The sequence below is a fragment of the Sceloporus occidentalis genome, unplaced genomic scaffold (assembly GCF_023333645.1).
Source record: "Sceloporus occidentalis isolate IW3139 unplaced genomic scaffold, rSceOcc1.0.p SCAF_14, whole genome shotgun sequence".
Classification (NCBI taxonomy): domain Eukaryota; kingdom Metazoa; phylum Chordata; class Lepidosauria; order Squamata; family Phrynosomatidae; genus Sceloporus; species Sceloporus occidentalis.
The window spans coordinates 2,656,917-2,670,096 of NW_028316994.1; positions in this window are offsets into that span (position 1 = coordinate 2,656,917).

The following is a 13,180-nucleotide window of genomic DNA, read 5'->3' on the forward strand; positions in this document are numbered from 1 at the left end:
CTCCCAGAGTATTCTGGCCCTGGGAGTTACCTTAAATTTACCTCATTACCTCTGCACTCCAGAGCGATGCTACACACACATCCAATTGTGCTGCCCAGCATTGCTGCAGCTGGTACAAGTCACTTCCTTAGAGATCAGAAATGAGGCACACAGCATTGATCACACAGCTGGGCACCTCATTGTGACCTCAAAGGGAATGACTTGTGCCAGTGGCAACAGTGCCAAGTGGCACAGTGGGATATATGTGTAACCAGCCATCCATTGTAGCTCCAGAGCACTCTGAATTTTCCTGCAAAATCTGGAGCGGATGTTGAGGTTTTTTACACTGTTTTAGCCAGGAATGGGGCAGATTCAGTGTAGAACTGGCTTTCTTTCATGAAGACAGTCCACACTCCAATAGAGGCTTTGGCCCTGCAATGTGTAGACAGGTCATGGTGAGGGTGGGGAAAACTGGTGTATTTGATCCATGTAGACATGGCCTAGGAATGGCAATTCACATTTTAAATAAGTTGCAAGGTCTTTCAGCACGGTTTAACTTTTAAAATTTTGTCTGTCTGTCTGTCCCCCTCTCCCTCTCTCTCATCACCAAAACATCTGGACATTTTCCATTTCTCTGTTTTTGGCATTCTGTGCATCCCCTGGAGGATGTCTGGTGCAGAAAATTAGCCCACAAACCTGATGCAGTTGCACATCTCTGTTACAGATTCCAGAGAGATTTAAATGGGCAGTTATAGAATGCAGGACCATGTTTCATTGCTTTGGGACTTTTTGGCTCTGACAGTACATGTAACTTTCCTCCTTTCCTTTCAAGTATTCTGTTTTCACTGCTCAAACTCAGCCAGTCTTCATCATTACCAGTTTGCTTGTTCATCTGAGGTCACCCAAGACTGGATTCCTACCAGCATGCCCTGCGCTTTTCTGTTCTAATCCAGCATCCCTTTTTTGGTCCCTTTGTCAGAGCCAGATGAACCCAATTGCCCTCATTCCCACCATCTCTGCTGAGACCCCGTCTGCAATCAATACACCTAAGGCAACACTGCATAGCTGGCAAAAGGCCTGAGGAACCTGGCATCATTTCTCTATTTCCATTTGGCTCTTGACAGGAGCAAGAGAGAACTGAACAAAGAGATAAATGAGGACTGGCAAACAATGGAACTCACAAGGTTCCAGGAAAATCATACCTTTCCTCTTTGTAGGAGATTTGCTGTAATCTTTTCTGAAACAGCCCAATAACATTGTTTACGATCAGTGTTCTCAAGGCATTCCATTTCCACCCCGAGACAGATATTGGAAGATAAACCATTCAGTGTAGGAGCAGGAATCATGCAGCCCTCCAGATGTTTTTGTATTGCAACTTCCAGCATTCTTTACCATTGGCAATACTGGCTAGCGGGGGGGGGGGGCAGCATGGTGTAGCGGTTTCAGCATTATATTAAAGACGAGGGTTCAAATCCCTACTCAGCCATGGAAACCCAATGAGCAACCTTGAGCAATCCACACTCTTTCTCATCTTCAAAGGAAAACAAATGCCCTCTGAACAAATCTTGGCAAAAAACCCCAATCATTGGTTTGTCTTAAGTCTGCCATAAGTCAGAAATGACTTGAAACCACATAATAAATGCTGGCTAGGGCTCAAAGGAGATGTAGTTTAGCAACATTTGAAGGGCCAAAAAATTTCATCCCTGATTTAACAGGCAACCATCTTTGGATATCTGTTCATACAGCATTTGTTTACTATAAAATCTCCCCATCCTGCCCTTCTTTGTGAGTGTAGAGGCTTATAATAAATATAAAAAACTCAGAACTAGAATCAATTTGCTGATCTTGCTATAAATGTGTAGCTTTATTAGATAATACTCTGACAGCTAATTCCCTTCCAAATGTCCTGATGTGACTAGGCCAGAGTTTTGAAAAGTTTTTTATTAGAGTACAGTTCTCATATTCCCTCAGCTGGCATGACCACTTGTGGTTATGGGAGCTGGCATCCAAAAAGTAACTTCCCCAAACTTGGAGAAGTAGGCTTCCATGGGTAGGTACATGGCAAGCTGGATAAGGAATCAGGCACAGCAGCAAGAGTCTATATTTTGCCATCACATGGAGCATCAAGCTTTGCCACTCTGCCCAAGATGAGATGGATAGCATCTAAAATTAGTTAAATTATTTTGGTATCTTCTAAGACAGAATACCCTATAAGTGCTGCTGTGCATTTTCTTGCATCTGAAACAAGAAGCAGATTCCACTTTCTACTGAATGGAGACCAATGCTGTCAGCTTTCAAACTGCTGCAGATCTAGCTCTTCATGGAGTTGGTTGAGACAGGACTTGTGGGATTTTCTGTCATAACTCATCATTTGGAGATGAATGATTCAGACACAGTCAGACTGTCATGAATTGATAGTTCCTGAAGATGGTGACCTATTTGAGTCTGAAGTTCTGGAAGCTGAGGCATTGGGGGCCCTTGCTCCCCAGCAAGCAGAAGCAGAAGTTGAAAATGCTTTTGGCACACTACCATCCTTTGTTGAAAGATTAAGAGACAGGGAGAGATTGTGCCACTCCCAGGAGCCATTAAATAGGGATGCAGATTAATTAGGCACCAAGTATTTTGGAGCTCCCCAGTAGATCTGTCGCTCACAACCTTATCTAGGTGATTGTCATTACTCTTCAGTATTCATGTTTTCTTGAATTTGGACTGGGTATGCTTTTCGGACTCTGCTTACTCCTTGCTGGCTTCTTGCATCGGGATTGCTGACTTGCTGTAACAATGTCTGGCTGGAGGATGACCATTGTCTTGCTTATCCCGTCATCTTGTTTGGTTAACCTGGCATATAGACTGAACTGATGACCGAATAGTTGTACTCCAACCACCTTCTTCCTGCGTCACTTGTTGACTGGCACATAGGACATTTTCTGCCTCACATGCCAAAATAATATAGCAGGCCTTAGACAGTAAATTGAATGAGTGAGGGAGAACCCACACTGTGTTTTCAATTTATGAATATGGGGGGGGGGGGGGGGGGGTAAACAACTCGAGCTTCTTAAACTCTTGTTTGTTAATCTGATACAAAAACATCTACTGCTCTGCTTATTTCTAATCAATCTCTGAAGTGGCTTCAGTAATTCTGAATCAGTTGTCATCATATTATGCAGATGCTCTCCACAGATAGACATAGGATAATTGTTGCTCCTTGACACAAGGTGCTTCTTTTTTTCTTTTGCACAAATCCAAAGGTTGGCTTCCTTCAAGGTGTTCTGATTTAAATCAAGGCAACTTTCACTGTTGATTCAAATCATCACTCTTCCACATCAACTAGACAAGGGATCAGAGGCATTGTATCTGGAAGGCCACACATTGCTCGCCCCTGATTTAAATCATCACATAAGAAGTTGATTTTAAACCAAAATCCCAACTATCCAAATTATCTTTTTCCCTGAACAAGTGTGCATCTTAACTGGTTTCTGTTATCATTTAAAGGTACTTTTATTTGCAGCTAGAGTGGTCAAATAGTGACCAGAGACATAACTAAAATAATTGATGTTCTTTCCTTTTTGCACTGAAAAATTTACATTTTTCCTTAAAGGAATTGTGAAATTAAGAATCATAGGGTACAAAAATAATGCAGTTCAACACCACTTCAACTGCCATGACTACATCCTACAGAATCCTAGGATTAGTAGTTTTGTGAGGCATCATCACTTTTTCCTAGAAAGACTAAAGATCTTGTAAAACTACAAATCCTAGGATTCCATAGCATGGAGCTACAGCACTTAAATTCGTATCAACTGCATTATTTCTACAGTACCCATATATTCAGAGTTGGACAAGACCACAAGGGTGATCCAGTCAAACTGCTTACCATGCAGGAATACACAGTCAAAGCACTCCTGACAGATGGCCATCCAGCTTCTGTTTAAAAACCTCCAAAGAAGGTGACTCCACCACCCGCTGAGACAGGAATATTTGTTTGGCATAAAGCAAGATCCATTGTCTTGAAGGACAAATTTCCAGAACTTTCAAAAAGAAACAGGTAGCGTTTATTGGTAGCTATCAGACTTGGGGGGCAGGGAGGGGTGAGGTTTCCAAAGTGAAATAAACTTCTGCAGTTGGTGCTCTGTTTATTTGTCTTAAAAGTCAGACAGTACTTAACAGTCAAAGATACAATACAATCTGTAATGAAAATGAATACATTGAATTTGGTTTCTGTAACATACGTACATACAGCCATCACAAACCAGTTCATTTATCCTGCTGGGGAAAAAAATAGAAAGAGTATTGACTCCACGCTGCTAATATGAAAGGGAGTTCTTAAGAGCCTATAAGTTACATTTATACACAATGGTATAATTTTGTCAGAATGAGACCAATGATAGGTCACTGCACATAGAGATGCATTCCTTTTGACATCTGACTTGATGAAACAAAGGAGTAAGTTGCAACCCAGAGATCCCTGTAGCCATGTATGTGTAAATCTTCATTTAAAAATTTTGTGAATAAGAACTAATGTTGTAACATTCTTGTCTGCCAGATGCAAGAAGTTCCTCTAAAGCTGTGCCACTTTCAAGCACTATCCTCTGTGAACTGCAGTTTTAGCATAGAAAATGCTATGCCTTTTGGCACAGAAATAATATTTTCTGCACAGATAAATCATTTTCTGTACTGAAAATCATGTTTTTTACACAGGAAACTTGATTTCTGCACAGAAAATGCCATGCTCTGGACAAAAAAAAAAAGTACATGCACTTTTGTGTGTTTGTGTGTGTGCTGAGAAGATCCCAAACGGTGAAGATTCTTGTTTCTCCACAAGCCTCCTTTTTGACATCACTTGGAAAACGCCATTTCATCTATTATTCAAGCAGCTTTGAATATTTTTTCATTCCTATGTATGTAAAAACCAGTGGCTTCACATCCTTTGCTGACCTATTCTGTAGGTACAGTTTTCTAATTTCAAAAATCAATAATCTTTTTGAAGATACCATCTATTATTTGAATGGCTGTTCAGTGCAAGTCTGGTTTAAGACCCAGGCTCTTAAAAGAAAGAAGTCCAGGAACCTTGAAATTGCCCATCACATTTATTACCGGGACAAAAGATTGTGCATCATACAGTCACCAGTTCATAGCCTTCTCCACTATGATAGGATATGCTGACCTTCTGTTAAATTATATGAACAATCTCCACAACTGCATCTACACATATGCAATGCAAATGCATATATTATGCAAACCTTTGGCCATTCTTGGTCCTCTTTGTGCAAAGTCAAACTACCTAGGCGTATGGAAAGCCTGAGCATTTTATTGTCTAATATCTCCTTATCATGACCTTGTAAGTGAGTGCCATACTTTTATACCACCCCTGTTGTCGATGAGAGAGCTGAGAAATATTGTCTGGCCCAAAGTTGTCTAGGAAGTTCATGGTGGGAGAGAGATCTCAACAGGAATATTCCTATGGTACAGTGTCATATCAAAAGGGGTCTGCTAATACATGGGCAAACTCAGAGCCTGGACTAGTTGTTTTTAGACTACAATGGTCATACTAACTAGGGGATTCTGAGAGTCATAATGCAAAAAGTAACCTTTCTAACCTCTAGACAAGCTTATTATTTTGGTAAAGATCTAGCACTTAGGAAGCAGGATTGTTCCCTTACTGATATTGTGTGGATGTAATACAAATTTATTATGGAAAGGGCTTAACCCTCCATGCATCACCTTACATTTTATTTGGACAATTTGTGTACTGATAGCTTGAAAACAACTTTCTACAGATGATGCCTTGTGCATAAGGACCCTCTGCACTTCATTTTTGCAGTCTCAACTAGTGTACGGTAAATTGCAAATGGCCTGAAGTAAAACAACTTACACTGTGTCTTCCTAAAATTTAACTGGCACAGATTTGAACTTCAGCTGAACCAGAGAGCTGAGTGATGTGATAGAATCTTGAATGCTGAATGCATTCCAGCACTTCCAGCTACAGGTAGGGAATACATTTGTGACTGTTCCTGTGGTCTCAGGCAGATGTCTTTGCAGTGCTTGGAAAAACAAATAACTGTTTGGACTACAACTACCAGTATCCTCCAGCTGGCTGGCAGGAAGGATTCTGGTAGTTGTCATTCAAAAGAGTGACTATCCCAAGTTCAGCTTTCTCACCACTTGGTATCAAAGTTTCTTTTGTCTGTATGCTTGCTGTGCATATCATGACTGTCTTCATAAATTAGAGAGGCCATAAACTGAATTTGGAATCTTCTGCATGCAGACGAAGTGCTCTCCAGGGCCTCCCTCTTGTTCCTTGGCAAAATTACTGGCAGCTGCTTTGTTCTTTCTAGCACCTAACTCACTGTTGGCTGCAAATCAAGAACTGTGCTACTTGGTTTTGCAAGCTTTGCTTTGCTTATCTTGGATTGGCTTTGATCAAACATGCTTAGCTCTTGCAAAGCATGATGAGATCTTAATTGGCAATAAACCTGTTTAGAAAACTTCAACAAAGAAATAAACATGAGATGAAACTGAGCGGAACATCAACAAACCTGGAGGAGGTAGATTAAATGCAAAAGAGTTAGGGAGGTAGATAGCCTTAATAGCTATAGAGAGAGTCATGAGGAACAATCAAGAAGCATTTTCCTTATATGTTCACTGGTTTCATCACACACGTCAAGCTTCCATTACCTGCAATGGCATCAGAGAAATGAACAAGGATGTCTACCTGAGACAGCATACCCTTCAACATTCATAAATGAAAATGGGGACATATGTGGCCAAGCAACATCAGAATGTGGTCAAGATGGCCAAAGTTATTAATAAGGAATGACACATAAACTAGGGGAGCCAAGTGAAGTTTGCTTTTGCCTAAGCCTACTGGGAAGGGTAAAATCCTGCCTTCTCTTCTCCTCTCCTTTTGCCCCACCAACCCAGCCACACAGAGTTATTTGAAAGCAAAATAGCTTTGCATTTTAAACTCAGTTTGCTGCAACTGAACTAAGCTGAGGACAAAGGGGAGAGTGTCAGGAATAGCGAGAAATATTTTTAAAGTCACTGAAAAAGTGGGATGACAGAAGATTCATTGAGACTGCCCCCACCAAATCAGGACAATTGAAGAGTATAAGGAAATGTAAACATTGATAAGAACAACAAACATACAGTTGCTCTTAGCTGTCTTTCTTTCTAAAATAAAATATTAAGGAAGGGGGAAAGAAATTTAAAAATAGACACTTGAAGTGTAAGCTTTTGAGAGCTCAATTTTAAGAAAAAACAGACATCTTCATAAAGTCACACTTGACAACCTGGACAACTTGTAACTTTTTTTAAAAAAATCTCTGCCAGTCATTGATGCAGTGAATAGGTAGCTGTGGCTTTTAGGGCTTTCCTTCATTCCTTCAGACTCCTAGTAAAAATCCCCATTCTTGCAATCTGTAGCTTAAAATTAATCAAACCTACCCAACTGAAATAAAGGTTCAAAACCTTTATTTTTTTTAAAAAAATGTATGGTTTCAGAATCCACACTCAGGGGATTCACATGTGAAAACCTTAAACCAGTGCAACAGGTAGTTGCAAATATTAGTACACATTTTGAATTCAGAAAGTTAATGGAATTTCTCCCAAAGTTTGACTTATCAAATAAAAATGGCCTGCATTTCCCACCTCCTTTTTCTCCAAGATCATTCTCTGAGTTTTAATTGGTTTGAATCATAGAATCATAGACTTGGAAGACACCACAAGGGCCATCCAATCGAGACTGATATGCTTGTCTTGCATATCAGTTCTTGAAATGTCTCTCTTAATAGGAGAAAGAAAATATTCTGTTTAAATTTCCCAGCAATAAATATAAAGATCCTTTTCCCCCTGAAGAGGAGATGATAAAAGCCAAGTTGTTTCATACAGCTGACGTGTATTAGAAGGCTGATGATGCCTTTCTCTTCCATACTGTGGTTGTTATGAAAGGTTTTTCCCATTGTACATTGGTTACATGAGAATCAATAGATAAACTGAGAACATCAAAAGGCTGACAGTGAGGGGGGAGGCATGGTTAGACAAGTGGACCCCAGGATGCTTTTGGCCTTTGCTGTCTTCTTGCCAGTCACGTAGTTCACGGCCACTTGGGTCTTTGACAAATTCAATTTCAGGAATATAGCTGTGGATCCAGTTCTCATAGTAAGTAAGCCGACTGTATACTCCAGGGCGGTTCTTGATAGCACATCCTTCACCCCAGCTGACAATGCCAGCCAAGACCCATGAATTGCCAATCAGACATACCATGGGACCTCCAGAATCACCCTGTAAACCAAGAAAGTAAAAAATGTATCATAGAGAAAGGGCATGATGCAGGTGACCTTGTAAAGGGGAATCACTGCCTGGGATTGGGATTAAAACCTCTATTTAATGGCTTTGCATTCCCTCTGAGAAGATCAGCTTCATAGCTTGGGTTTCTCTTGGACCCAGCATTGCTCCTGGAAGACTTTGTGGCTGCTGTGGTATGGAGTGTCTTTGCCCAATCTCAACTGGTACACCAGCTGCACTGCTTTCTAGGAAAAACAGACACTAGTTCGTGCCTTAATTGTCTCCCAGTTAAATTATTTTAATGTACATTCCATGGGATTGCACTTGAAGAATGTTCAGAAGCTAAGGTAAACCAAAATTGAGAGGCCAGACTGTTGTCTAGTGTGCAAACATGTCACCGGTCTGGTACTAATTGTTCTTTATAGCCTTTGGTCTTGAGTGATTATATCACTTGTGTGGATTTTTTTTAATTGTTCTTTGAAAACTTCTTTTAATGAATATTTTTATCCAGTGTGTATCACTCTGAAAGCCTATGTTGGCTGAGAGGTGATAAATGATTACCTTTTATACAGTGGGTCCTTTGTATCAGCTGAAGTTTGATTCCAGGACGTTCTGTGGATATGAAAATCCACAGATGCTCAAGTCTCATTAAATACAATGGTATAGTAAAATGGTGTCCCTTTTATATAAAATGGCAAAACCAAGGTTTGCTTTTTTGAATTTATATATATTTTTAAAATATATATATTCAAGCTGTGGATGGTTGAATCCATGGATAAAGCACCCGTGGATATGAAGGGCCAACTGTAAACAAAACAAATGATCTATCTTCTTCAATAGCAGATTTGGATTCTTACAGATAAAGTTGGAAATGCAGCATTGTACATTGGTTGATGATTCGTAGGGTTGCTTTTGACTTATTGGACAACCTGGGGCCACCTCTCAACTTAAAATGAAAAACAGGTTCTCATACTGCAATGTCTTTTTCAATGCTGAAGGAGCCACTGTTTGTGAACCAAAGAAGGGGCTATCTCTACCAGAACTGAGTTGTCTCCCCCAACATACTGTATTCCCATTGTGTTGGATTATAACTCTCAGCATCACCAATCAGTCTGGCCAATGGGAGTTTCAGGCAATCCGTCTAAAGGGTTGCATGTTGGAGTGAAGATGTGGGAACTGGTGCAAAGCTAGGGAGCCACTTTCTGCAAATTCAATGATAGAATGGAGAAATCAGATATCCTTGAGCCAGCCGGTTCTTCTTTTAACCAGTATCTGTCTGCTTTCCTGAGGCTGCACTTGTTCAAGCTCCATTAAGGCAGTCTCTCAGCTAACCATTTAAGAGCAAAAAGATATACTATGCATAAGGAGCTGAGGTCTTACCTTACAGGCATCTCTCCTTCCCTCTGGATAGCCAGCACAAATCATATCATCCTGGATATTCCGTGGGGTCAGGCCATCACCCATATTTTTGCGATAGAGTTCACTACAGGTCTTTGAGTCAATGATGGGTACCTTCACCTTCTGGAGGGTTTGTGGGGAGGGAAGGTTGACTGCAATGACAACACCGCACACTACTGAAGCTCTTCTTTCTAGATCCCACCCACCTGGGCTTCTCCCACATGTCATTCCACCCCACTGCATCGTTCTTGCTCCTTATATTTCCCCCCATCCCATTATTATTAATTTTTCTTTCTCTCTCATGCACACCTGAATGGTGTAAGTTGCCCCAGCCGGTGACCCAACACACTTTGCCTGGACGGAAATGCAGAGAGGCATCAGGCAGGCAGATGGGGAGAATCAAGTCTGAATACTGGACCTTCCTGGAGAGCTGCACAAGGGCGATGTCACCACTGCTAGTCTGGCCTGCATAACTGGGGTGTACGATGACCTGCTGCACTCCCAAGCAACATGCCTGTGGGCCAGGATTGGACAGCTGGGTGACTCCCAAAAGGACTTGGTACTGGGAGAGATCCCTGAACCTGAAAACATGACATAAAGGATGGGGCAGGTAAGAAGAGTTATACCATCTGGGCTTCAGGCAGGTGAAAGAGCAAACAACTCCATTCTTGCAACAACTACACTAGCTGCTGGTCCACCAGGCACAAATCAAAGTGCTAATTATGACTTTAAAGCCCTACTTGATTCAAATCCAAGTTATACCTTATTCTCCCTTACAAACCACTCTATGCTCTGAGATCTGTTGTGGAGTCCCTTCTCTGTCCCACCACCCTCACATGTATATCTGGTGGGAACATGGGAGAAGGCCTCCAGGCTCTGGAATTCCCTTCCCCAAGAAGTTAGACTGGCACTCTCCCCACTTTATTTTCTCAGACAAAGATTTTTCTATTCTGATAGGCATTTGATGAGTGGTTATATAAGAACCATCTTATACAATGCGCTAGATATTTCTAATTGTGTGTGTGTGTGTGTTGATACAGTGAGACTTTGGTATTCACTGGGATTTGATTCCAGGATACACACACACACCCCGTGGATACCAAAATCTGTGGATGTTCAAGTCTCATTAAATACAGTGGGCCCTCCTTATCTGTGGACTTGCCATCTGCTGATTCCAGCATCTGCGAATGGCAAGCCTTCTGTTATCAGTAATGGTGGTGCATGTGCACAGCCATGCCACCATTAGGGACCACATTTGCAGTTGCACCTTTGGGACAAGCCTGCAGGAGGAGGAGGACCAGCAGGAAGCCACAGGCTGACCATGTAGGCACCACCCCAAGGGAGACTTTGCCAGGCACTTGAGGCATGGGCAGATGAGGGCACCAGCTGCAAGAGGGGAGTTGGGTGCCCGGTTGCCCTCAGCGGAGGCTATGCTGCTGCTATGAGACTCCTGGCTGACCCAGTTGTGGTGCTGCCTCCTTGCCCCATTCCTTACAGAGCTGGTAGCATCTGCTTTGGCATCCCCCCAGCTCTGCCCACTGACCTATCAGCTGCCTTGTGCCACTTTCTGCTCCCTGGGCACACCTCACCTGGCTGGCAGGAGCAAGGCAGGTGCCACCCACTCCATGGGGTGCACGAGAGAGAGGTGTCATGAAATAGACATCACATGAATCTCTTTCTTGTGTGAAGTCAAAGGCTTTCATGGATGGCATCCATAGTTTTTTGTGGGTTCTTTGAAGAGGCCAGCCACAGATGCTGGCAAAACGCCAGGAATAAACGCTTCTAGAACATGGCCACATAGCCCAAAAAACCCACACACACAAAAAAAATCTCTTTCTTGTTTTCAAGGGGGGGGGGGATAATAAGCAAAACCTGTACTGATGAATGGTGGATACCTATGATATTCATCCTCTGAGATGCCCAACCAGATAGTATGGTGACAAGGTAGGATTATGATAGTAGAATCATAGGCTAGCCCTCCAGGTTTCCCATTCTGCTCCCTATACTCACTGATAGAAACAGTGGGCTGCAGTTATCACCCAGTCCTCCAAGATGAGAGAGCCTCCACACACATGTCTTTGGTTGAGCTGCAAGCTGATCTGCCAGGGGAACTCTCCTGGCACAGCATCCTTTCCCTTCACAATCCGGTTGAAAACGACTGGGGGCTGACCGCAGGCTGCAAGAATAATCTGTAGTTCATTCAGTCTGATTTAGAAGGATCAGGATGTGGGGTATTAGAGTCATGTGAATTCTAATAAACAATACAGTGGAGATTGCTTTGACTTGACCTAGCTTTTGCTTCAGAAGTGGGTACGCATGCTGCTGCTGCTGCTGTTTGCAAAGTGCATTCCAACACTGTGTCCATCTATGATGGAAATAAAGAAAGCCTCTGTGCATGGAAACTTAGAACAGATCTCTGAAGAAAGAAATCCTTCTTTCTATATCAAGAAAGAATAAATATTCTAATGACACTCAATTCAGAAATGGGGCGGGAGGATTATTGCCAACAGAAAGGCTGTTTAGTAGGATACAGAGCAGGGCATCATGCAGAGACACACCAGCCTCCTCTCTGGTTGGGTTATCTGAGTTCACAGGAGTCATTAACTATTTAATTTACTTAATTCTCATGACAGACTTGTATGTCTCAACATTTCCTGTAGGGAAATGAGGGCAGAACTTCAGTTTCTCAAAAGGCAACTGTTAGCTCAGTTTGGGATGGAAAGAGTGTTTCCTCTTTCACCCAGAAAAATGCACTGAGTTGATCAAAATACCATGAGCATAAAAGAAAAGGAGCACAAATATCTAATGTGACAATCTGTTCTCATTTCAACCAAAAAGATTTCATCAAGGGGTTGCTTTGTAGGAAATGCACACTCACCTCTGCTTGCCTGGATCTCTTGGACTCCTGTAACACAAAATTAAGATATGAAGATACTCGTGACAAAACTGGGGCTATTGTACTTTGGACATATGAGATGATAATGATCAGTGAAGTGCAAGGTAATAAAAGAAGAAGACCACAGTATTGTGGATCGACTCAGTCAGGGAATCCCCGAGGCTACGTCTGCAAGACCTGAGCAAGACTGTAAATAAAAGGATCTGTTGGAAGTCCCTCATTATGGCTTAGCATAAACTGAAGTCAGCTTGATGGCACATAAAAACAACATCACCAATGAGTTTCATTGGACTTAAGGCAGCAGTGAGAATATGAGACCCATGGACTGCATGTGGCCCCCAGAATTGTTGTTGTTGTTGTTTGCAATTCACTTGGCTTTTCTAGACTTCCCTTCACTCAAAAAGCAAGACCCCAAATAATCATTCTGGGGACCTCCAGGAGCAGCATTTACCTTAAAATAGATACCATTGCCATCACCCCCAAAATACCAGAAGTCAAAATTAACTGAAAATGTACAGTACAGCTCACCATGGGGTGGTTTTCATGCCATTTCCAAGTGGGTGCTCTTCTTTATCCCATATCAATGATCTGTATCAAGCCGGTAAGAAGCTTTTTACTAAGAAT